The sequence below is a fragment of the Pinus tabuliformis genome, chromosome J (assembly GCF_031772625.1).
Source record: "Pinus tabuliformis cultivar Carrire ecotype Pingquan chromosome J, CPIR1, whole genome shotgun sequence".
NCBI lineage: Eukaryota > Viridiplantae > Streptophyta > Pinopsida > Pinales > Pinaceae > Pinus > Pinus tabuliformis.
Genome location: NC_142295.1, coordinates 1,502,700,516 through 1,502,727,800, shown reverse-complemented (window position 1 = coordinate 1,502,727,800; position 27,285 = coordinate 1,502,700,516). Strand labels below are relative to the sequence as shown.

At 34.6% G+C, this 27,285-nt stretch overlaps 1 pseudogene; it reads right to left on the bottom strand.

Moving 5' to 3' along the window:
* Nucleotides 1-26,977, bottom strand: part of LOC149233130 (cytochrome P450 71AU50-like) — a 31,589-nt pseudogene extending 4,612 nt beyond the window's left edge.
* Between the last annotated feature and the right edge of the window lie 308 nt (nt 26,978-27,285).

Here is a 27,285-nt window from a genome sequence, read left to right as displayed (position 1 = left end):
GTAAGAGGATTGCCATTGATAGAGAAACCAGACAGCCTTTGTGAAGGTTGTATCCTGGGAAAACAACACAGAGAAAGTTTTCCATATGGGAAAAGCATAAGGGAAAAAGCACCCTTAGAGATTGTACAATCAGATTTATGTGGACCGATGCAAACTCCATCACTTGCAGGTAGCCACTATATACTAACATTTATTGATGATTTTACTAGAAAAACTTGGGTTTATTTCCTGAAGAACAAAAGTGAACTGTTTGAAGGATTCTGCAATTTCAAAGCACTTGTAGAAAACCAAAGTGGGCTGCATATCAAAGTTCTAAGAACTGATAGAGGAGGTGAGTATATCTCTAAACAATTTCTACATTTTTTTACAGAAAATGGAACTCATAAGCAGTTTACCACTAGGTACACTCCGCAACAAAATGGAGTTGCTGAAAGGAAAAATAGGACAATCATTGATATGGCGAGGAGTATGTTAAATGCATAGCATTTGCCAAATGATTATTGCGCTGAAGCTGTACACTGTGCAGCGTACATTTTGAATAGATTCCCTACAAAAGCAGTTATGAACAGAGTGCTGGAAGAAGCATGGAGTGGAACACAGCAAGGAGTCATCCACATGAAATTTTTTTGGATGTGTGGCTTATGCACACGTTCCAGATCAGCTAAGGAAGAAGTTTGACAACAAAGGGGAGAAATGTATTTTCATTGGATACAATGAGGAATCCAAAGCTTATAGGTTGTATAACCCATCCACCGAGAAGCTTATTGTGAGTAGAGATGTTCAGTTCATTGAGGAGGAAGCTTGGGATGGAAGCATAGAGAAAACAGTGAATGTTAAAAGCTCTTTGTCACATGATGGAGATGATGAGGAGATGGTTGAAATACATCCCCATACAACAACGCCAACACAAAGGCAGCAAGAGATACCCTTGAGGATAAATGAAAGTGCTTCTCCAAGCACACCACAAGGAGGAAATTGAAGTGCTTCTTCAAGCACTTGTACACCAAATAAAAGAGGTAAGAAGTTCAGAAATTTAAGTGAAATTTATGAACAAGAAGCAGCAAATGAAGGTATGAACTCTTTGTTTGCTTTATATTGTCCTATTGATGACCCTCTTCATTTCGAAGAAGCAATTAAGGATAGGAAATGGATAGAAGCTATGGATGAGGAGATCAATGCCATAGAAAGAAACAAGACATGGGATTTAGTTGAACTAGCAAAAGGAAAGGAAGTCATTAGAGTTAAATGGGTCTACAAGACCAAGAGTAATGCTGAAGGCAAAATAGAAAGACACAAGGCAAGACTGGTTGTCAAAGGAGATAAGCAGCAGTATGGGAGAGACTATGAGGAAACTTTTGCACCGGTTGCTAGAATGGAAACCGTGAGAGCAATGTTGTCCATAGCAGCACAAAACAAGAGGGAAAGTTTACCAAATGGACATGAAGTCAGCGTTCCTAAATGGAGTGTTAATGGAAGAGGTTTACATTGAACAACCTCTACGCTATGAAAAGAAAGGCCAAGAGCACAAAGTGTGCAAATTGAAGAAAGATCTTTATGGTCTGAAGCAAGCAGCAAAAGCATGGTACAGTAGGATAGATTCCTATCTACTGGAAAATGGATTTGAAAAGTGTGAGGGAGAACCCACTCTCTACATCAAAGAAAAAGATGGTAAATTACTAATTGTTGTGTTATATGTTGATGATGTTATTTTCACAGGTAATGATGATCACCTTATTGAAAATTTCAAAACAGTCATGAAAGAAGAATTTGAAATGACTGACATGGGTTTGCTGAGATACTTCTTAGGAATAGAAATAAAACAAAATGGAAATGGGATTTTTATCTCACAAGCAAAATATGTTAATGAAGTGTTGGAAAGATTTAATATGCAGGAGAGCAAAGTAGTGATCACTCCCATAGTGATAGGATTAAAACTCAGCAAAGAGGACAGTAGCAAGAATTTTGATCCTAGTTTGTACAAGAGCATAGTTGGCAGCCTCATGTATTTGACTGCAACTAGGCCGGAAATAATGCATGTTGTTAGTTTAATTTCCAGATTCATGGAGAGACAAAAAGAAGCACATTGGCAGGCAGCAAAAAGGATTCTGAGTTATGTTAAAGGTACTAAAAGGTTTGGCATTTTATATACTGTTTTAGAATGTTCAAATTTAATTGGATACACTAATAGTGATTGGGCTGGAAGTGTAGATGATCGGAAAAGCACATTCGGTTATGTTTTTCACATGGGTTCAGGAGCCATTTCATGGGCTTCTAAAAAACAGCCTATTGTAGCATTGTCTACAGCAGAGGCAGAATATGTGGCAGCTACAACAACAGCATGTCAAGAAATTTGGATGAGAAGGATGTTAAGGAGCTTAGTCCAAGAACAAGCAAAAGGAACTGTGATTTTTTGTGACAATAGCTCAGCTATTGCATTATCCAAGAATTTCGTGTTTCATAAGAGAACAAAACACTTTGACACAAAGTTTCATTACATCAGGGAATCGATAAACAGTCGAGAAATTGTTTTACAACATTGCAGGACTTAGGAGCAGGTTGCAGACATTCTAACCAAGCCTTTGGGGCAGAAAAGTTTTGAATTTTTGAGGAAATGTCTGGGTATGACTGATAACCACGCAGTTGAAATTAAAGGGGAGTGTTGAAATTATAATTCCAGCTACCGCGTACTTTTCCGGAAAACCGCCAGTCTTCCATCGCATCGCTTTTCACAAGTTGGTGGTATTTTCTCAATTGGCAGCGATAACACCCAGAGCTGACACGTGCACAACAGTTTTGCAAAAGTGGTTTTTTCCCGGAGCATAAAGTTCGTGTGGATTGAGCGAGCAATCGTCGTCCGATTGAACTCAAGGTTGATGTTCGTCGATTGAAACCAAAGTTGCGTACAGGCCTGCACCACATTGCATGAAGTGAAATGAATTTTGTTTGAACGACAGTTTGCGAAGAAAATAATTAATGAATTTACTATGGTCGTAGATTGTAAGTAAAATTTTAATTTTATTGTTTTTTTTTATTATGTACGGGAGTATGGCAAAATTAAAAACATATGCTCATTTTTGCTAAAAAATAGAATATGCAATGTAATATGATATATGCAGTAGTGTGAATTTTTGTTTCTGTTGTTCATTGAAAACAAAAGGAGAATGCGCAGCAGCGTGAGGGTAATTTTTGTTGAAACAAAAGGAATACACATAGCAGTGAGAATGTAATGTGTAATGTTCACACAACAGTGTGTTCATTTTTTCCAGCAGAGACAAAAGTTTTTTTTTAATGAAATATGCAGCAGCGTGAATGAAACGAGAAGATTTTCTTTTACAGTAGTGAATGTAAAGAAAATTTGTACACACAGCAGTGTCAAATTTTCAGCTGAGACAAAGTAAATTTTGCAAGGAGACAAAGTAATTTTTTTTTGTGGAACAGAAATGTTCCTAGTGTAATCCCTCAGGAAGAGGAAGAAGTTTGTAACAGACAATATTTATTAATGAATATAAAGTTTTTATGTGTGTGAAAGACTCTGTTCTTCTTCAATAAACAAATTTTTGATCCTGCGGTTAAAACAAAGCATCATTCTTTGTTCAGTTCATTTTTGTTCTGGAATTATCAGAAATTCCCAACATTCATCACTGGTGGGTTTCTCAACAATTCGGACATTGCCCACTCTATGGTTACAGACGAAGTATCCGAGCCAGCGGAAAATATATCCTGCCAATCAAAGACACCCAAATCAATATCACGATTATCATATTTTATACAAAGCCATTGAAATCTAAATAGGAAGAGAATCGATAAACGCTTGTGTGCGCCAATAAATAATATACATAAAGTACGGATTTTATATTGTTTCGCCTTATTTGGAACCCTAGTTTTTTTTTCTGCTGAGGCATCCACAAAAACATCGACAAGATTTGGCATGGCGTTGGGCTTATTCTGCGAAAAGTGATCCTCTAGTATCTTCTCTAACAAGTTGTCTTGTGCCTTGTGTATGTTCTTCAAACGACGGTTAAGACCTTGAAGATCCATCCACCCCAGGTATGGTATGTAATCTCCGATGTTGAAAGACCCTGCTAACACAAACATTTCCTTTATCATTGACTGGATCCCTCTACTACCCATTAACTGCTGGTCAGTATACTTTCTACTAAAGGCAATCCTGCAGATTATATCAATCACAAGGGCTGACACAACCTTGCTAATGTTCACTCGTGAAAACCCTTCATGATATGAAATATTAATAGAGTGAATCATAGCATTGACTTCGTCTTCTCGTATGAAGCGAAAGGAATCTATTCATCTTGAGCTGAGCAACTGTGAGACGCAGAGTTTACGCATTTGCCTCCAGTAGCGGCCATACGGAGAAAATGTGATGTCAGAGGAATTTTACCACAAGTACTTAGTGGCGGTGGATGTAGGTCTGCTGGCGAAAAACAAATCATGAGTCTTGAGGAATTCCTTGGCCATATCTGGAGAGGAGATGACTAAGGTGAAGGTGGAACCAAGGCGTAGAGACTTGAGTGGCCTGTATTTGAGATAAAGCTCTGCTAACGCTAAGTGTGGAAGTTGTCCCATCAAGTGAAGGTTTCCAATAATTGGAAATGGAAACGGTCCTGGAGGCAACGTCAATTTTCTCCTCCTGAAGAAGAAGGTCCATGTCGTCACCAATGCAAGGAGAAGAGCAGTAATGAAGAAGGTCCATGTCATTACCAATGCAAGGAGAAGAGCAGCGTTGTTTCTCCTCCTGAAAAAGAAGGTCCATGTCGTCACCAACGCAAGGAGAAGAGCAGTACTAAAGAAGGTCCATGTGGTCACCAATGAAAGGAGAAGAGCAGTACTGAAGAAGGTCCATGTCGTCACCAATGCAAGGACAAGAATAGTACTGGCGAGTTTAACGAAGAACTCAAAGCATCTCTGAACTGCGGAGTCAAAACCCAACTGGATTGCTATTTTCACACTCCATAGGCTTTCCTCGTATCTTGAATTTAGTGTCCGTGAGGGTACATGTTTGTGCAGAGAGGAGCTTCTTGAAGTTTTATAAAAATATATATAGAATTAGGGGGTAACTCCAGGGATGGAATTTGTCGGGTGATTTTTTAAGCTGATCTTATTAGAATTTTAGAAACATGCAAGATGTTTCAAGGACATGAAATAGAAAGGCCGTAGTCTAATTAGTTAGAGGAATTGCCTGGAAAGTTATGGAAATTCTGGTTATATTTAAAGAAAATCTGGTAAAGATTTTCGTAAATCTAAATTAAAATTTTAGGTGTCATAGACGTTTTTTGATGGTGCTCAATTCATTTCCATCATCAAAAACCCGATTCAAACACTGTCTCTACAAGATTTTTTGAAATTTTTTTACCCGGATTCTGGCCACTTTTAGCCATCCTGCAAAAAGCTCCAATAAAATCAGGGAAAATTTTAAGAACCCCCCCTAAATTTATAAATATAATAAATGGGCGAATCTCCATGGTATATAGGAAAAATGGAAGGCGATTTTATCAATAATATAATATGTATATATAATTTTTTGGCGAATCTCTCACCAGGCATGGCGAATATTTTACTCAATTATAAAATCTTGTAAGATCTTGGCGAGTCTTTCACTAAATAATAAAACTTTGTAAAGTCCTAGTGAATCTTAGCATAGGCTACATGTTGGTTTAATTCCCCCATTTAAATAGGCTACATTCCAGGTGAATACCATGGGTCAATACCGTGCGATTTTGGTGAATACCATGGGTCAATACCAGGTGCCATTTTTATTTTATTAATTCTAATATTAGGGTTAATAATGGTTTTTTGCATTGTATTAATAACAATCTAGTCCATGGTATTTGTCCCATAGTATTTTGGCCATAGGTTTCACCTAAATATAACCCATTTTTTTAGTGTTCGTAAATATAAGGTGACTTATGGAGTAAATATAAAAAAAAGTTTTATTTGTTTACCATACCTTTCGTTTATTTATATTTTTATTAATTTACCATACCTCTTTTACAAATATGGTATTTGGCCCATAGGATTCACTTAAATAAAACCTCTTTCTTGAGCCTTCATAAATAGAATGAGGGTTACGGATTAAATATAAAAAGAGGTTTTATTTATTTACGATACGTCTAGTTTATTTATATTTTTATTTATTTACCATACGTTTTGAGTAAGTATAAAAAGATGTTTTATTTATTTACCATACCTCCACTTTACTTATATTTTTATTTGTTTACACTCTTACATGTATATAAGGTGACTTATGGAGTAAATATAAAAAATGTTTTATTTATTTACCATACCTCTCATTTATTTATATTTTTATTAATTTACCATACCTCTTTTATAAATATGGTATTTGGCCCATAGGATTCACTTAAATAAAACCTATTCTTGAAAATGGGCGAATGGATTCACTTAAATAAAACCTATTCTTGAAAATGGGTGAATGGATGGTTGTAAGTCCTAATTTCAAGGGCTAAATTTACCTTTTTTACCCTCTCCCTTAAAATAAGGTGGGCTATTTGAGGTGATTTGTAAAAATGTACTATGATACAAAATATTCGCCCACTAAACATTTAAAACCCCTTAATTTAATTAAATAAAATTTCCTTACCCTTCTTTTTCAACCTTTAGGCAAACTAGTGGTTACTCCTTAAAGGCTAGTTAGCATCTCTCTACATATATTTATTACAAATCCTGGATCTGATCCTCATCTTGTCCTGAAGATGAACCACACTCGCTGGCTCGAAACACATCGACCGAAATATCTCTTATGTGATTCTCTTATGTGATTTTTACCGAAAAATGCTGTTAAAATTATTATGGATCACAAAAGTCTAAATTCTGAAATATTAAATTAATTTATTATTAATTTGAAATAGTTTTTTAAAAGTGCATTTTAATTATTTTATACTTTGTTTTTAAATAACTTTTATTATTAATAAAAAAATATTAAAATTAAAAATTTAAATGGTTTACAAAATATTTAATTAAAAGAACAAAATTTATAAAATATCTAATAAAAAATTAACATATAAAACAATTAAATTAGATGTCGTGACCTAGGGGCTTTAAGTTATCAAAATTAAACATCTAAGTTATAAAAATCAAAGGGATTGCATTTGATGTGCGCATGACTAGACTTTTACTCACACAATTTCAAACCAAAGACTTTTACACATAAAATCAAAGGGATTGCATTTGATGTGGGCATGACTAGAATTTTACTCACACAATTTCAAACCAAAGACTTTTACACATAAAGTACTTTAACATAATTTCAAACCAAAGACTTTTACACATAAAATCAAAGGGATTGCATTTGATGTGGGCATGACTAGACTTTTACTCACACAAATTCAAACCAAAGACTTTTTCACATGAAGTATTAAATAAAATTTATTTCTACTTATCTCAAATATGATTGGTTGAAATGTCTCCCCTCTTATTCTGTAATGATGACAATAATTGACTTTTGTGTACTCTATTATTAATTACTATGAACTATATCACTAATTACTATGTACAATAAATATAAATAATTTGAAAAATAACATTATATATTAATTACAATGTACCATAAACACAAATAGTTTGTAATTAAATTCAAAATTTTCATTTTCTCATTTTCATTAGTGTAAAGTATTGAATAGACAATTTTTATAAGTTTTATTTTGTAATTTACAAAAAATAATTAAAAAAATATAAATTTGAAAAAAATATGTAAAACATATGTACAATTTGTACAACTCTCATTATATCAATCTATATTCTAATGACATAACATGTATACTATAATATGAACATTATATAAAAAAATGCCATTATTTAATATTAAATAAATAATTATTAATCTATTATTATTCTCTTCAAAATATATATATATATATATATATATATAAAACCTTTATCTATCAAAAAAATGTTTAATTATATTAAAAAATTAATAAATAATATTAAAATAACTTATTTTACAATTTTATAAATAACAATTTTTTTATAAATTATACCTAAGTTTCACCAAAGTTTCTGCCCTAACTGCAACTGCAAGGCAGCTTGGTCACCAAACAATAATAATAATTTCTCTAAAGCTTTTTGGTTAATCTAAAACAAAACTATGATTATGACATCCTTAATAATGTATTTAATTATATCTATAAAGATGAGGTATTTAATTGTGATGTCACCATATTTATAATTATATTTAAAAAAAATTGTGTGATGCAATATGTAATTGTGTTGTTATAAAATTAATTAAAAAGGTTTGAAAAGCTAATTAAGAAATTTGAAGGATAGGATTGGAGTTCATTCAATGAATAAGAAGAGATATTAGAGATATTTGCATATGCAATATATGGTTGAAGGGGGGCGTTTTCGTTATTCAAGTGATAAAAAAAATATTAAAAATTAGTTTTCACAAAGATATTTGTTGTTTGTCTTATATTTTTTTATAAGGAGTTGTTTTTTTTTTATTTTTGGAAGTTTTTCTATGAAATTTTTTGGTTTAATTTCTTTAAAATCTGACAAAAACTTATTGAAATCACAAGTTTGATGGGTAACCCACAATCAAAGTGCTCTTAGAGTTTTTTAGGGTGTTGAATCCACATATACAGTAAAAAACCCAGTTTAAATAACACAAATCAAGATTTCACCTCAATTTTTTCCACTAAATTTTGGCATAAGAAGTCTAAAAAATCACACTAAAAACAACTCCTTTATAAAAAAATAACTTTAACATTAAAATTATAATATCTATATATTTAAATTATTAAATCCTTAAAAATAATTATTTAAGTATTATAAAATCATGATATATTATTTTCACGTATATATTGAAGATTGGTACAATTAATATGTAATGTTTAACTCTATGCCTTATTAGAGTGTGACTTATATTATGTTTGTTTGTGAGGAGTGTTTATTTAGAATTTGTAAAAAAATAGTTTAAATTTATTTAATAAATAAAAAATTGTTTTTTAATGAAGTATAGAATGTCGTGTGAAATAGTGTATTATTAAGACATTCTTTTTTATGTGAAAGTTGTCGTGGTGTTTTATTTAATAAAGAAGTATAAGTACAAATAGTAAATTTATTCAAAATGTATAGGGGATGGTATTAACTGGATAAGTTAATGCCATCAATGGTACATGAAGTAAATTGAAATCGTAATCGTTAGAAAGATAATTTATAATATTGATTATGTAAATCCTAATTGTTAGAGGATAATTTATCATATTGAAATATTAGTTTTATATTTAGATAATCCACATGGTTTTCATTTGTTAAAATGGCATAAAAAAACCTTAACATTAAAATTGTTGAGCACCGATCAATACATCATTGTTAAAAATTAACCATTAACCAAGAAATTATGTTATTGAGAAACCATGTCACAGTCTCTATAACCCTTGTACACACAAAAAAAAATGATATCATAAATTTAGCAATGCATTTTAATCTCAACAAGTTTTTATATAAACAATGTCTAAGAGTCCTTGCCAAGAGATTTAAGGTCCAAAAGTTATTATATTGTTTACGAATCATTTCTTTCCTTTTCTTAGAATACTATTGATCCATTTTCATGTATGACCTTTCACTTGTGGTCATTCACACCAACCATTTTCTTTTCTCTCTTCCTATTTTCACAGTGTGCCATAACTTCCATTAAGTATCAAGTGAAGTTTTAGAACACCTAGTCATATCTATAACTTGTGTTGAAATCCATGTTATGTGGTGGTCCTTCACATTTAAAAATTTCCCCACATTCTGCACAAACTCATCCTCCACACATACTCTTCGCCCCCTCGCCAAATTGACTTTCTCTACACTTCACACTTTTGCATTCTACACTCCCACACTCTACACATAACATTCTCCCCAGTTAGATTTGTTACACACTTAATTTTTTTATTATGATTATGGTGTGGAAAGACTTCAATACCTATGCCTCGCATATTTCCTACCTCTGCACTCTCATATATTTCTTGTATACCTGGTGAAATTTCAAGTTTTTTAATTATGCATCCTATGCATTTCTTGAGGGTAACTTAGGGGTCATTAATAAAATTTCAATTTACAAAGTGAACAACATTGACTTGGGGTTAATTTGGGTTTATTATCTCATTTTCCCATGAACCACTAACATTTTCGATTAGCTTTCATTTATGATATGCACATGTGCCGAAAAAAATGACATGTGATACAAAGATTTTTTGTTAAATGATATTCATGAATCAAAATCCCAAGAAATTGAAGTTCCATAACTCATGAAGTGATAGTCCGATATATGTCAAAATTTATTGGAAGAATAAGGAAAATGGAAACAACAAGATAAAAAATCCTTCTGTAGAGATATTATCAATACCCTCTCATGTCAATATCAATACTTCCATTGGTTTATTACATATTAATGGTTGTTGAATTACCTGTAAAGTAGAAACTCTAGGGAAAGGTTTGCATGACTTGTTTGGTAGAAGTTTGGTGCATACCTATTTTTTTTATTTTTTTCATGACTCATTTCCATGGCTGCCTGATGATTTGATGACAAGGGTAAAATGTTCTATGTAGGAATTGAAGGAAAGAATCTAGATTTGTGAATTATTAAATTTTTTAGAACAATGTGCTAACTCCATGACCCCAATAGAAGTATGAAGTTTATTCATGTAGACTCTCTTCTAGACTCTTAGGGTAGGGGTGAAATTTAATACAATATTTCTTAGCTCCAAAACTCAAATTTTGGTTGACCTTTTAGCTATTGATATATCTCAATTGGTGTAATCATATTGAGATCTTTTGTGTTCATTTTCATATTTAATGGAACAATAGTCCACAACTCACATTACAAGCAATATTGTACATTTCTTTTGTTTTTATTTGAAAATGGAAGCTATATTTTATTGGGTTGAGAGAATATGTTGGGTATCTGTAATATTATTTGCATGCTTAGCCATGTTTGGACCCTAGTTCCTAATGGGGGGTCTTGCACTCCCTTGGCGAGGGAATTTGGGGCCAACAAAGTCCCCCTAAACATATGCTACTTCTATTAATCGTTCATTTCTCTTCTTGCAGATCCCCCTGAGCTCACTCTATTTTATTTTGTCCAACTTCTTGGCATACTACCCATTGACACCAACGGATTATGCATATTTTATTATATGTACTCCCCCTAAATTGGTGCTTTATAACCAATGAGTAATCTGAGAATAATGACTAACTTTGATTACTTATTTCTTTCTATCCAATTAAACTTTTCCATTCACTTCACTTACTGTTACTAATACATATCCAATAAAAATTTTGAACCATAATTCTTCTCTTGTAGCTCACCCTAAAAGATTTTTTTTCTTTTTTTGTGACTTAACTTGCTACAATATCTCACTTTTATTTTACTAAAAATATGATAGAGATAACACTCTCATAAAATAATCTTTTATTTTACCTTTATTAAGGATCTATACATTATTTGAGGTCCTAGTTGCTTTTGCAACTAATCTTCCATATCCTTCCTTCCTTATTTTACAACCTTCAAAAGAAAATGTGACCTCGTATCTGTTATCAACCACTTGAATTACACTTTGAATATTATGCTTTAAACCCTCAACAAACATGATATATTTAGTATTTCATTTTACCACATGGATATGTAATCATTCTCCTATTATTCTAGTTGATGTATTGTCTCCAAGAATGACATTGCCACATTTGACTTCCTTTAGAGAGAGAAATTTTCTTTTGTCTCCCGTCATGTGACTTGAACATCCACTATATACATACCACTGATCTTATTTATCTTAAACACATAGAGCTAAACTACATTCCCGCTTCATCTCTTCTTTCCTTTTCCATATCCTTGGCCTTCGCCATGCTTGTTTCACTTAGGAGAACTTATTGAGTTACTTCTATAATCACTTGCTTGGTGTACATAATTTTCATATTTAAAGCATTTATAATGATCAATTAAGTGAGAAACAAATAAGTATCCATTAACACCACCTCCATGGGGATTAATTTGTCTGATGCTTACATAACTATATAAGAAGATACAGTTGGCATTATGATGTATGTGTTGTACTTGATGGCAACCCACTTGTAGCAGAACAACTCACTTGTATATGGTAACTGGATGAATTTACATAAGAGATATCAGATGTGACAGAATGCATGATAGTAGTGTTTACAGATGTGATGAATGTAGGGCATCTTGAAGGAATTAGTTCAGAAGGCAACTCACTCAGATGAAAGATCACAGTATAGTAGGTAAACAGTAAAGAATTACAAACCAACCTTCACAAAATGAAGAAATAGAGGCATACGCAGGTTCACCATTGACCAAGCTGCATATACACGCAGTTTCACTATATACAAGTCACATATATGTACACACGCACTTTCACAGAAGGAAAAGTGCGTATACCTTGGAAAACTAAATTTCCAAAGTATTTGGTCCATGATCCGTGGTATTGGTCCAAGGTATCTGGTCCGAGGTATTGACCCTAGGTATTTGGTCCAAGGTATTGGTCCTAAGTGGTTTTGGTCCATGGTATTGAGAAAGGCCTAGAACTATAGAAGGAGGAGAAGATCATTAGGCCAAAGTGTGTAAGTATCAAATATCCGATGAAGTGTGAGATATAGTATGCAAGTTATTGGGTTATGGTGCATTGTTGGATCTAAACCAAGGATGAACCTTAGCTAATGATGAGGGATCAGATCTAATGATAGATTGGGATCTTGAGGTGTAAAATGAATTATCATTAGGTGTTTTTGCTCATGTATATTCTAGACTTGAATTCTAATGCATATGTTATTCTAAAACTGATATGATCTAGGTATAACTAAAGTGTGGAACAACTGCAGAATTCTGAATTTATATTTGCAGATATATACGTTGGTTGGCTTTGAGGAAAGCACGTATACACATAGGTTCAACACAGGGAAGTAGCGTATACCTTATAAAATATGTTTTAGTTTCTTCTGTTTGTTGTTGCAGTGTTCTGGGTTCTCGCTTGGGTTCTGGGGACTGTATTCTGGTGACATCATTCTGAAAGATCAGATTAATGGTTTCTCAAAGTGATTGTTGACTCCATTGTGGTTGGTTCAATAGGAGATTGGTTGATGCAGATATATTTGATGATTGAATGATGTTGTTGATGGATCCAGTCTAAAAATTTATGAAACAAGGTCCCAGAAGGAAGAAAGAAGGTCATAGCCTTTTGTAGGTCGGCGCCTACGTACTAGAAAACATATCAGCTGGTACAAGAGCTAGGGGGTTGTAGCTCCCTTCTAGTAGAAGATGGAGAATGAGAGAAGGTTGTAGCCTTCTGCAGGTAGAAGCCTATGTACAGGTATAAGACTACACCAATACAAAAATTGTAAAGAAAATTTTCTTATTATTAAAAGAAGACAGAGACAACAGCAGCAGGTCGTTTTCACCCACATTGGGTTTCCACCTTATATCTTGGTGTTCATGTGTGTTTCTTGTATGTGATGATTTATTATACTTTTGCTGCACTGTCTAATGAATTCTTTATATACTAATTAAAGTTCAATACATGATAATTTGGGTAAATCAAAATATCTCTGCATATATGCTACTTTCATTAAGTACAGTTATGTATACACGCTAGTTAACTGAGCTGAAGTAGTGTATACAAAGTAGTTCTGAAAATTAAATTATTGATTTGATAATACTGATTAACCCCCCCTCTCAGTATTATTTCCAAAAATTGGTATCAGAGTAGGTCCTTCAGAAGAAGCTTGATCGCTTGAAGGAAGATCCAACATCATGAGTAATCAAGAAAGCGAGGTATCCATCAGACTGCCAATCTTTTATCGAAGAAAATTTGTTTATTAGAAGGTAAGGACCACAACCTATCTTCAATCTCTTGGAACAGATGTCTAGGAAATCGTGGAAGAAGGATATACATTTCCATAAGCAATTCCTACACATACAACAGGTAAAAAGTAATATAAAACCAATGCCAAGGCTGTCAATATATTATTGGGAAGTCTGTCACAAACAGAGTTTGTCAAAGTTATGTAGCTCAAATCAGCCAAAGAATATGGGACAAAATCGTTCTAAGCTACGAAGGTGAATCTCAGGGAAAACGTGCTAAACTGCAAACTCTCAGAATTCAATATGAAGCTCTCAAGATGCACAATGATGAAGGTATAGCTAGTTACTTCTTACGTATAGATGAGGTTGTTAATTGCATGAAGAATCTAGGTGAAGAGATAACGGAAGTTACCTTAGTTGAAAAAGTTTTAAGATCCTTATCTGCTAAATTTGAATCAAGAGTATCTGCCATAGAAGAAAAGTAGGATCTACAAACTATTAATATGACACAACATCACGAAATATTAACTGCCTTTGAGATCAGAAAAGGAGGTCCATCAGAAATGAGAGAAGCTGCATTTAAAGATTCAGCAAAAGGAAAAGAAGAACTCAATGAATCAGGACATATTTTAGAAGAAGAAAATGAAGTAAACTTTGTTAAGAAGCTTCAACGGGGTTCTGAAAGATTCAAAGGTAAACTACCTTTCAAATGTTTTTCCTATGGTAGAGTTGGTCATTATGCTTCCAAATGTCCTCATAATGATAAATATGATAAAGGAAAGGAATCTACAAAATGGAATAGAAAACAAAATGTAATTGAAAAGAGCTACTATACTCATGAAGATAGAATGGTTTATCAAATAGTGATGAAGATGAAAATAGTAGTGACTATAGAATTCTAATGGCTTATGAAGATGGTGATTTTTTGGATGCTTCAGATGAAGATGACCTTTATGAAGAAATATCTAAACTCAAATCTATTTAGAAGAAAAGAATATGATTATAGATACCTTGGCATACCAACTTGCTGAAAGAGAAAAACACAATGAAAAACTAGAATATGAAATTGTGGGTCTAAGAAAGGATCTTGAGAAAACAAAAGCTCTCAATCTTAAATTTGCTAAAGGATCAGAAACCTTAAATGAAATTATCAAAGTGCGGTGTTCTCCTTTGATAAAGACAAGTCTTGGATATACTGAAGAAGCATCTCAATCACAGAAGCCGTCAACCTCCACTAAAAGCTATCTTGATGCAGCAAAGAGTAGTGAATAGTTTGACAATCGTCAGCAAAGGCGTAAAGTAGATCACCAGGTAAATCGGGCTCAATTTAATTCAAGCATGAACAAAAGCCAAAATCAACCTCAGGTAAATCGTACTCAATTTGCTTCAAAGATAAATATCAATAGAAACTACAATCACGAGGTCAGTAGATTCGATAATCGCAGGAACTTCTTTAATGGTAAATGTTTCTCATGTCATATTTTTGGACACAAAGCTACTCAATGTGTTGCTTACAAAACCATCATGACTAGAGAAGCACGAAATCAAAGGAAAGTGATAGGGATCAAGAAAAGTTCCTATAATAACTTTTCTCTTGTTGAAAATGAAATAGAATGCTCAATTTGTAACAAATTTGGCCATGAAGAATATAAATGTAGGAGTAAATTTCGACAAATATCTCAAAAGGATCAAAATCCATTAAATTCCAAAATATGGAGAAAGAAAGAACTGCAAACAGAAAGATGTGGTATAGCCCTGTATGCTTAAGGACAAGAAAACCAGTGGTACATCGGCTGTGGATGCTCAAAACACATGATAGGTGACAAAGAAAAACTACACTCATATAATGCCTTAGAAAAGGAAAAGAGTGTCTCATTTGGAAATGACACTCCTGTTGTCATAAAAGGTAAAGGCTTTGTTTTCTTGAAAGAGAAAGTTAAAGCTGGGAATGTTATGTATGTTGACGGCTTAAAGCATAACCTGTTGAGTGTGAGTCAAATGTGTGATCAAGGAAATGAAGTAGTGTTTCGATCAAATGGATGTGTTGTTCGTGAGCTTGATGTAGGAGAAATTTTGATTAAAGGTACAAGAACTCCAAACAACTTATACATACTCAAGGGAGGACAACAACAGTGCTATCTAAGAAAAAATGATGAAAACTGGCCATGGCATAGAAGAATGGGACATCTAAGCTTTTCTCAAATAAGAAAATCATGCAGATTCCAGGTTGTTCGTGATCTTCCAGATATCAACATTCCTGAAAATACTATATGAAAATCATGTCAATTCGGTAAGCAAACCAGATCTCACTTTATCGAAAAGGAAGGGTCAGCTAGTAAGCCTGTTGAACTTGTTCATACTGATTTATGTGGACAATCAAGGAAAAAGTCACTTCGTGGAGAAGAATAATTTTATTGTTCATTGATGATTTTTCCAGAATGTGTTCGATAGGTCATCTAAAGCATAAAGATGAAGCATTTGAAAAGTTCAAATCCTTCAAAGCTTTGGTTGAAAATGAATCAGATCGCAAAATCAAATGCCTCATATCTGATAGAGAAGGGGAATTTACCTCGGATCAATTCTTTGACTTTTGTGAACAACATGGAATAAAAACGCAGTTCTCCACTGCAAGGACTCCTCAGTAAAATGGAGTGGTAGAAAGGATGAACAGAACTATTCAACAAATGGCTTGTGCTATGCTAGATGAATCTGGAACTCCTGCAACCTTCTGGGGTGAAGATGCATTCACCGCCATCACTATTCTCAACTAAGCAAATGTTCAGGTAAACAACACTCAAACTCCACATGAACTTTGGTATGGTAAGACTCCTACTATAAAATACTTCAAAGTTTTTGGAAGCAAATGTTACATCAAAAGGACTGATGAAAAACTTGGTAAGTTTGAACCCAGAGCAGATGAAGGTATTCTTCTTGGCTACTCTTCCCGAAGTAAAGGATACAAATGTTATAATAAAATACTTGGGAAAATTATTGAAATTATTGATGTTGAGGTTGATGAAGCATGCAAAAATCCAAAACAGATAAAAATCGAAGATTACGATTATATTATGGGTCACAATATAATCAGAGCCGACATAACAATAATAATGTGAGGGAACAACAATAACAATAGTGGGCTTCTATGGGGCACAATAATAACAATATGAGGACAACATGGGCACAACAATAACAATAAGGGCTACAATGACAATAATAATGGGGGAATACACTAGTATTATAGGTACCTAACGTGCCCCTCTCCTTAAAAAGAATTGTTGTCCTCAACGCTTTAGTAGTTTTGGATGCTTCTGTATAAAATTCTCATCCTCCCATGTGGAATATTCAGTGGGTAAGTTCTTCAACTTGATGAGATACTCTAATATTAATCGATTTTGAAGATGATGAGTTCTTGTTTCTGTGAGTGCTTCAGGTTCTAGTATGATTTTTCCTTCTTCACCAAGTTCTAGAAATATTGTATGAACTAGGAGCTTGTCACCTTTAAGCATGAAACATGGAAAACTGGGTGCACTCGGAAAGATGCTTGAAGCTCCAATTTGTATTCCATAGTACCAATCTTTCGCAACACTTTGTATGAACCATAATACTTTGGTGATAATTTATTATCCTTCTTATATTGCTTAAGGGACATTTGTTTGTATGGCTGTAGTCGTAGAAATACCCAGTCACATACATGAAAATTACTTTCGTTGCAATGTTGATCTACCTCTTGTTTCATTCCATTCTGGACCAAAGTGAGCTTATCCTTTAAGAGTTGAAGAACTTGTTGTTGATTCTCTATGTGATCGTCCACTACTTGGACCTTAGAATTTTCTCATAAAGATGATGTGATGTCAGTGGTTAATATCCATAAACTGTCATAAATGGGGCCATTTTTGGTGCAATATTGAAGGAAGTGTTATACCACCATTTAGTCAGAGGAAACCACTTGACCCATTGTGTCTGTTTATCAGATACACATCAACGAAGATATCCTTCCAAACATTTGTTCACTGTCTCAGTTTTTCCATCAGATTGAGGATGATAAGGTGAGCTATGAGCTAGCGAAGTACCCATACAAGAAAATAATTTTGTCCAAAAATTTTCCGTGAAAATGGGATCTCTGTAACTTAAAATAATCTTTTTGTTTCCATGTAGCTTTTTTATTGTTTCCACAAATGAAGTAGCAACTGTATTGGATTTAAGTGGATGAGATAATTCACAAAAGCATGCATACTTGGTAAGTCTATCAACTACCACCATGATGAAACTCTCTCCTTTGGAATTGGGTAATTGTATGATAAAATCCATTGAAGCCTCCTCCCAACTTTTACTTGGAATGGATAAAGGTTGTAATAGACCTGAGGTCTTAATTTTTTCAACTTTATTTTATTGGAAAACTAAAAACTCCACCACAAATTTTTTAATATAAGATTTAATGTCATCCAAAAAGAATTCCATCTTAACCCTATGGTATGTTTTTAAAAATCCTGAGTGCCCTCCTAATGGAGAGGTGTGCAATTTGAGAAGAATATTTTGTTTGAGTTGGGAATTATTTCAGAGGTATAAGTGATCTTTATACTGTAATGAATCATTTTCCCAGCTAAATGTGTCAGATGTACTGGGATCTTGTTCCACATTTTGAATGAGTTCTCACACTTCTTCATCATTATTCTATTCATCCCTTGCTTCATTTATCCAATCTTGTTGGATAACATAAATGGCACAAAGAAATGCTTCCACATCCTCATCCTTTCTTTAGAGTGTATTTGCAATGACATTTTGCTTCCCTTTTTTGTAGTTGGTTTCAAATTCATAACCCAACATCTTAGTGACCCATTTTTGCTTCTCTTCTAAAGATAATCTTCGTTCTAAAAATTATTTAAGACTACCATGATCCCTTTTTACCTTGAAGTACCTTCCCGTTAGGTAAGGTCACCATTTCTTAAGTGCATGTAGTATTGCCAGAATTTCGTTCTCATAAATAGCTCTGTGTAAATACTTTCCTTTGATTGGATTACTTTCAAAATAAATCGGTCTTCCTTCTTGCATTAAAACAACACCAATTCCATTTCCTGAGGAATTACATTCCACAATAAAGGTTTTTTTGAAGTTTGGCATAGCAAGTATCGGTGCTTGGCACATTGCCTCTTTAAGATGTTTAAAGGCCTGCGTTGCTTCTGGAGTCCAAGAAAATACTTCTTTATTCAATAACATTATTAAAGGTGCTTTTATTCTCCCATAATTTTTAACAAACTTGCGATAATACCCTGTCAACCCAAGAAATCCGCACAGATGCTTTATGGATGTGGGAATTTTCCATTCCTTAATGGCTTTAATTTTTCTAGGGTCTACCTTAACACCTTCATGAGATACAATATGACCCAGATATTCCACCTCCTATACTCCAAAGAAATATTTCAAAGTTTTTGCATATAATTGTTTCTCCTCCAATAGTTTGATTACCCTGTAAACATGTTGAACATGATCCTTCTAAGACTTGTTGTAGATTAGTATATCATAAAGAATACTAACACAAATTTCTAAGGAAGGGTTTGAAAATGGAATTCATCAAACCTTGAAATGTAGAAGGTGCATTGGTAAGGCCAAAAGTAATGACCAAGAATTCATAATGACCCTCATGAGTTATAAATGTTGCTTTTGGAATGTCTTCAGTCTTCATTCTGATTTTGTGATATCCTGATCGAAGATCCAACTTAGTGAAGTAAATTGCCCCATGTAATTCATCCAATAATTCATCAATGACAAGAATGGGAAATTTCTCTTTAATAGTGAGCTTGTTGAGCTCCCTATAATCCGGACACATGAGCCATGATCCATCCTTCTTGTGCACCAATACTATTAGAGGAGATAAATAACTTTGATTAGGTTGAATTATACCAGCCTCTAGCATTTCTAGGACTAAATGTTCAATTTCACTCTTTTGGGCATAAGGATATCTTTAAGCCATGATGTTTGGGGGAACATTTCCTGGAATCAAATGAATAGCATGGTCATGATCACGAATAGGTGGGAGGCCTTTGGGAGTCTCAAATACCTTGGAATGATTATTTAAGACCTTTTGGAGATATGGAAAAATAGATGGTTTCTATGTGGGAACCTCTAGTTAACATAAATGTGCAATTACACCCCATTGTTATTTCTTTCGAAAATTTGTCATGTTGTTAGAGTTGATTATCTTTCCCAGTTTCCATGTGATACCCCTCAACTCCACTTCTTTCCTTCCGAGAAAAATATTCAAGAAAAATTCTTGAAAATTAAAAGTTATTGTACCGAAAGATTGCAACCATTGGACTCCTAGTACAACATCAACATCACCCATTGGAATCGAAATAACTAGAATATTCAATACATATTCTCCTATGGATAGCTTGATATTATGGCACTTTCGAGAGCAATTTATGGTTCCTCCATTTGCAACCATCACTTGACACTCTGGTGTTGGAATGGGAAGCAATACAATCCTTGGGTATCTTACAATGTATTTAACTATGGGTACTACTCAAATAAATCAAAATTATTACCTTTTTCTTCTTGATATGTCCTTCTATCTTGAGAGTTTGGGGAGTGGTAATTCCTACCAATTCATTACAAGATATGGCCGGATTCATTTCTTCTTTCTATAGGGTTGGTTTCTAGTGTATATCCTATTCTTTTGATGTTTCTTGTTCTTTTTCTTCCTCCTCTTCACAATCTTTATAAAATAATTTCTTCTCATCACACTTATAATGTTTAGTGTATTTGTTATCACAACTATAACAAAGCCCTTTTGCTCTTTTTTCTTCCAATTGTTGTGTTTTAAACCTTGTAGGTTGTTGAAGGCTAGAGGCAACAACACTTCCATCTTTATAGTGGTGAGTGGTAGGCTTCCTTGTGGCCATAATTTTTCTTTCAATTTTTCTTGCCAACCTGAATTCCCTCTCCACTGAATCAGGTTCCCAAAGACGAACCTCATCTTTGATTTTAACCTTTAAAGTACCTATAAACACATCAATCATATGCTCCTCTAGAATATCATTTACCATTATATTCAATTTTTTTAAGTCCTCAATGTGCTCCACCATTGAACACTTTTTTTTGAGATTCATCAATTGACTAAAGAAGGTGCTTCTCTTCGTATCCTCATAATGTGCTATCACTTCCTATGTAAAAATTGACCAGGTGACAAATTTTTTATGAGAGAAAAGCCATCGATACCATGAAAACTAATTGGGTTTGAAATATAAAGTTATGATGCGTACCATTTGTGTATTTTTCACATTATGGAGATCGAAATATTACCCTATCTGTAGTATCCATGTTATGAGATCCTTTCCATCAAACTTCCTCATATCGATATTTGGAACATGTTGGGTCTTCAATCCAACGTTAGAGTCTATGAAATTATGATTAATATTTCTTTTATTGTCATCAGGAGTTTCCTTTACTACCCTTTCGCCATTAAGAAGCATTTCTTGTAGCAACTTTGTCAAATATATCTTCAAATCTTCCATGTTGCCTTTAAGCTTCTCTTCCATGCCATCCATATTAGCTTCCATGCCATCTAACTTAGTGTTCATGCCATCCATATTAGATTCCATTCGATTCTTTAAACCATCCATCTTAGCTTTAGTTACTTTTTTGTGAGAGAGAAACTTGTTGCACTTGGTCTCGTAATTTTAATATATCATATTGCATTTCTTCCTCTTCTTCATGTGTCATAGTAGAGATTTCAGATTTCTTATTAGGCGTTTCCATTTTCTTTCTTTGGGTCATAAATTAATGATAATTATGCTTCAAAATTCCTTTTGAACTACTTCAAACTACTTTTTTAAACAAAACTTATGCAAATTTTAAAAAACTACACATTTGTTTTTCGCTTTGTAGGATCCTGCTATTGAATCTGATTTGTCTCTATAATTGCAGATCTCCAAGATCTAAAATTGTGCCTTGTGGTAGCCCTATGAGTCTTATTTCCAAAACCACAAGTCTAATTACGATTGGATTCTCCAAGAAAGATTTATGCTCAATCTCCCACGATGACCTGATTATAGACTTATTCAGTAGAGCGAATTTGTACGAAGTGCCATGTATCCCTGTTTCAACCTTCATCCCTGCAAACAATACCCAACAAACTACAATCCTTCCTCTTTTTTCACTTTTTATGAAATTCAAATCCAATTCTAAGAGAGAAAGTTATGACCATTTTTCCAAGGTCGTTGGTTTGAGATGGAATTATGAAACCTCTAAAATCCCTAACTTCCTCAACTCTTATCTCTGCAAATATAGCAAGAAAAGGTCTAAAGTGTGGTCTCAACATTCACCACGATTTTGCCTAAAATTGGTTTTTTTTTTGCACTTCTGAAGCTTTGTAGAAAAAAACTTATAGCAAAAATTCCACAATGACCTATTTGAAGCAATGAAACCCTAGAATCGAAAGCTCTCATACCAAATGTTATGCAACCAACTCACAAAATAGAAGAAAAGATAGATCAACGACTTCAAAATTAGCCACTTCGAGGGGGAAACCTCCTTTACATTACACAAATTAATAATTAGTTGAATTTAAATGAAAAAACCTCCTTTCTATATATAGGAGTCTAAGGGGTCACAATATAATTAGAGCGGACATAACAATAATAATGTGAGGGCACAACAATAACAACAGTGAGCTTCTATGCAGCACAGTAATAACAATATGAGGAAAACATGGGCACAACAATAACAATAAGGGCTACAATGAAAATAATGATGGGGGAATACACTAGTATTATAGTGACATAACATAAACCATGACGAATCTAATTCATCTCACTAGCGAGCACGATGCTTTATAAGTGGCACCTGCGCAACTAGTAGAAGAACGAAAATAAGCCAAAGAGATAGAGGGAACATTGAGATGTGAAATGGAGGAAATATAAAATAAACTACTAGGTGTCCCAGGGGAGATCAACACTCCCACAAAAGGAAAACTATCAAAAATTGAGGAGCTCATTCAAGAGCTGAAAATGCGAGTGGAAGAATCGCAACTAAAGGTAAAAATAGCTACCTAACGAGAAGAGCTACAAAGGACAGAAAAGGAGAATGAAGCCTTTGCATTGCTTGATATTATCTAAGGATTTAACACAGAATTTAGTTGATTATGTGAGTTAGGCTTAGAAATTGGAATATGATTGATGCAGGACCAACCCTGCACATACCCAGGATTCCCAACAATCATACACCTAAAACATCCACTTCCAACTATTAATCAATTTAACTTCGATATCTGTTAATTTCAACAATACATGCGGAAACTCTTCAGCTTACCCATACACCGGAAATCTCACAACTTCACTTTTATATAATCAAAAGTTAATAAAACCAATGCGCCCATGATTTCAACTTGACATTGTTTCAAACAAATCCTTCACGCAACATCACCAATAACATTTTTCTGCAATATATTATCGTGTCTTTGCTTCTTCATTTCAATCTTGCCAAGATACTAAATCTGTTTACGCGCCCTTTCCCCTGCTAGCACTCTAGATCTGAGGTACACCGATGCATAGATCAGAGCCTAACTATCAAGATCTCGGGACTCGAACTCTTCACATCACCTGTCAAGGCTTTATAACTCTGGTCCTTCATCTAAGAAATCACGGAAATATCTCGCCACAAGTCACCAGAACAGCTGCAACTTCTCTCTCTCAATAACCACCCTGGGATTCGACCACTGGATCTTTGAATGCCTACCTTTGACTTTGGTTAATTTTCATTCTACATATTCCCATTCCAATGTAACTACACTGCTGGCGCTTGTCATAAGGTCTACACGTCGATCCTCAACTGTCTCAATTTTCAACAACATGCAATCTTTCATTTACACTAGCGTTAAACGTTCTCATAGCAGTTTGATTTATACAGATGTCAAACACCCAGAATCTATTGATGTCGAATCAATTTGCAAACTCTTCAAATGTCAATTCCTCACTATACACTGATGCGATAACTCTTTGAGATCGTCATTCACTGGAGTGATATGTCACGTGATTATCGCAGAATGAACATCATTGATGCGATAACTCTGGAACCGACTCAATGTAAAACTGATTTATAACCTTCGCTTCTGTCTTTATGGTGATATGGTGTGATATACAATCTCTTCCACTCCGATGATAACTTTACAACTTGCACAACTCTAAATCTCTCCACCCTCCAATGTGCGCCGAGATGATCTCAAGCGGGGATTACATTCACTATAATTAGTGTCATTGTCGACCTATTGACAGCTTTCCATAACTCGATACGAAGTCTAACAGAAATTTGTGATGGCTACATTTCAACATTCTCTTCTGAGATCTTGGCGATATCATTCACCCCAATTCACTTTAAACCAGACTTGTATCATTTTGGGTCCCATTTACTGTTACACACAATGAATTTAAACAAATCTCTGTTGCGATGTGATAAGAATTACACCCAATTCGACCCAATAGTTATCAGACTCAATAACTCAATATAACTTTAATCTCAGCTTCAAGGCTCCAATAAAGATTTACTTCACATATTCTTTTTGTTCATGAATTCCCTAATTCATACAATTCGACAGTGCCAGTTTTGCAATAAACTCAGAAATATTACAGATTAAATAAACATTCAAGTCGTAACAACTTCAACTCTTGTACAAAGGAAACAACGCGTCCAACATTACACTCATCATACATTGATACACACAATCTTAGTTTTATTCATGGCATATGAAAGAACAGATCTCGCCTTAAGCCATTTACATAAGAAAAATCTCTCTTATACATATAATACAATTCACACATTTAAACCAAATTCTCACACCACTCCAAGACACAAAAAACCTATTCGAGCTTTCGCTCTACACTCAAAACTACACAAAAAGTATCTCTAACAAATCACCCTAAAAAAATCCCTCGATCCACACAAATACCCCCTTGCTGATCTAACTCCACTCGTTCCATATATAAAAAACCTCTCCATCATTCTCTCGCTCTTAACGCAATCTTCTATTTTTAGGAATAATAACAGAAATCTGCTATTTCCTAGCTTCTCAACACACCTATACAAACAATCTTATCACTAATCTAAAATAAGACCATTTTCATTTATTACAATAACAAACTTATTTGAGAAGTTTATCCTCCTTAGTAAAATCGAATTCGTCCAAACAATGAATGAATTTTTGCTTTGTTTAGCCACAGCATGTGACCATTCCATCACATTGTTGGCTGGGTCTAGATGCTCCTGCATCAGACTCCCAAAGTTTAAATTAACCATGATCTCCCGATCATGCATTTCATGCCTGTGTCCTCCTGGATTCCATACTTGGTTTGATAATCTGTCCTTGATTACTGTTGTTGTTGTTTGTTCCTCAAGTCTTTCGCCTTTGTGCTGCAATACTTCACTTGCCACTGCTTCTTTTTGATGTTCTTCTCCCGGTTTCCACACTTTATGTTGCATTGCTCCACTGGCTGTGCTCTCACAATCTTTTGTTGTCTTTCTTTTGCTGCTTCTCCTTTGTTTTACTGCTGCTGGCCTCTTCCGGGATTCTTTCATCATCATCCGCCTCATCAGTTCAATTTCTCTGTCTAACAGACTTTCTCCAGCATCTTCAATAAAACCTGAATTCACAAAACAATTGTTAGAATAAAAACCATAAGGCTTTAGCGCCCCCATAGATGTTACTGTTGTCAGTGTTGCCTCAGCTATCACCATAAATGTCATCCCACATGTTGTTCTAGTTGCCACTATGGATGTTGCGGCCTCCCAAACTTCCTGTCCCTCTGCAACATTCCTTTGCTCATCATCTGCAATTTCATCTGCAATTTCTTTCTCTGGTTCCAACAACCATTTCAGTGTTTCATTAACATGCTGCAAATTAACTCCAGCATAATCTCCATCTTCCCCTTCGACAATCTTCAGAAATTTTCCATCCTCTTCAAGATTTGCAAACACTGTAGCAGCTCCAAAACTTCGTCCACCAGTCTTCTCTTGGCTATACAAACAAGCCAACTCTTTCTTGTCACCCACGGTAACAAGCCTCTGCTTATGAGACATGATTGTCTCATCTTCTTTCTGCAACTGTTCTCCTCCATCCAAGACAATTCCAAATGATGAACTGTCTTCTTTCTCACATGTAAACACAATCAAATTGTCAACATCAAAATCACAAAACCCAACGGTCTCACTTGTAGATTCAGTCATCTGCAGCTCTAAGTCTTCTTCAGGACTCAGAAAATCTATACTGGCTTTCTCCTCAGCTTTCCCTAGCAACACTTCAGTATGTTGCTCTAAGTTCCTTTCCAACTCTTTTGTCAACACATCAGTATGCTGATTTGTATTCACCATGAGACTGTCAGCTAGTCTCTCCTTCTTACCATCATCTGCTCCATAACTGTCATTCATGAGAACTTTCCTGCCTTGCTTCCTCAGCAAATTATCATGCACATAAGTCCTTTGTCTCTCCAACTCTCTTCTCTGGAGATCTAGTTTCCTATACAATTCAACAACTTCATTAGGACTAGAACTTGGAAACTTCACACGATTTTCCATACCTTCACCAATGCTTGACCAATCATCAGTTGGTCCTTCTCTTTCTACATCAACATCCTGATTAGACTCCTTCGTCTTCATCTCCTTCTGAGATCTTGCTATCTCAGCATCGATCTGAACAGCCTTCATATTCAATTCTTATTGAACAAACTCTAAAGCTTGCTCATCTCCTTGTACTGTACCTACAAACATAAACAACTTGTCAGTTTTAAAACCGCAAGACTTTCCAGTCTTGACTGCTCCCTCCAACACGTCCTTCTGAACAAATCTGCATGTGGAATCTTCAAATTCCATCTCTGGTTCAATAACTCTAAGTTCCTTTTTCAACAAGGAAATCACAATTTGCCTCAACCTCCTCTGCAATTGTCACCAAATCATTCTCTTTCCCTTCTGTGGAAAGATCCAACCTCTATTCTGATTTTCCTACTCTTGCAGCCATTCCTCTAGTACCTGCAATTGTACTTTCATCACTACAATCTCTCTTTCTCTGACCTCATCACTCATCCTACCGCTGTGGCATTCCTCTGAACTTCTTCTCTGATTCTCCATGATCATGTCCTTCATGAGTTTCTCACTCACCATGAGTGTACTAGCCTCTACAGCAACAATCTCTTCTGCTGCCACTTACCTCACCAAGCTCTCCTCACTCAGTCTTTTGGTAAGTACTTGGTTCACTGCCTTTGGAACCTTTCGAGCACTCTCTCTGCTCTCTTCAGGCTATCTCTTCAACTCACCTTCTTCTTCAGGACGCTGCAATTGTCCTCCTTATTCAGCCTTTAGCTGAATGCCAGGTTCACTGCCATCATCTTCTCTGCAACCATAAACTGCATTTTCAAATTTCAAATCAGAAAAATCATCTCACCTCTAAGATCTTGCATGATCTTTTCCTC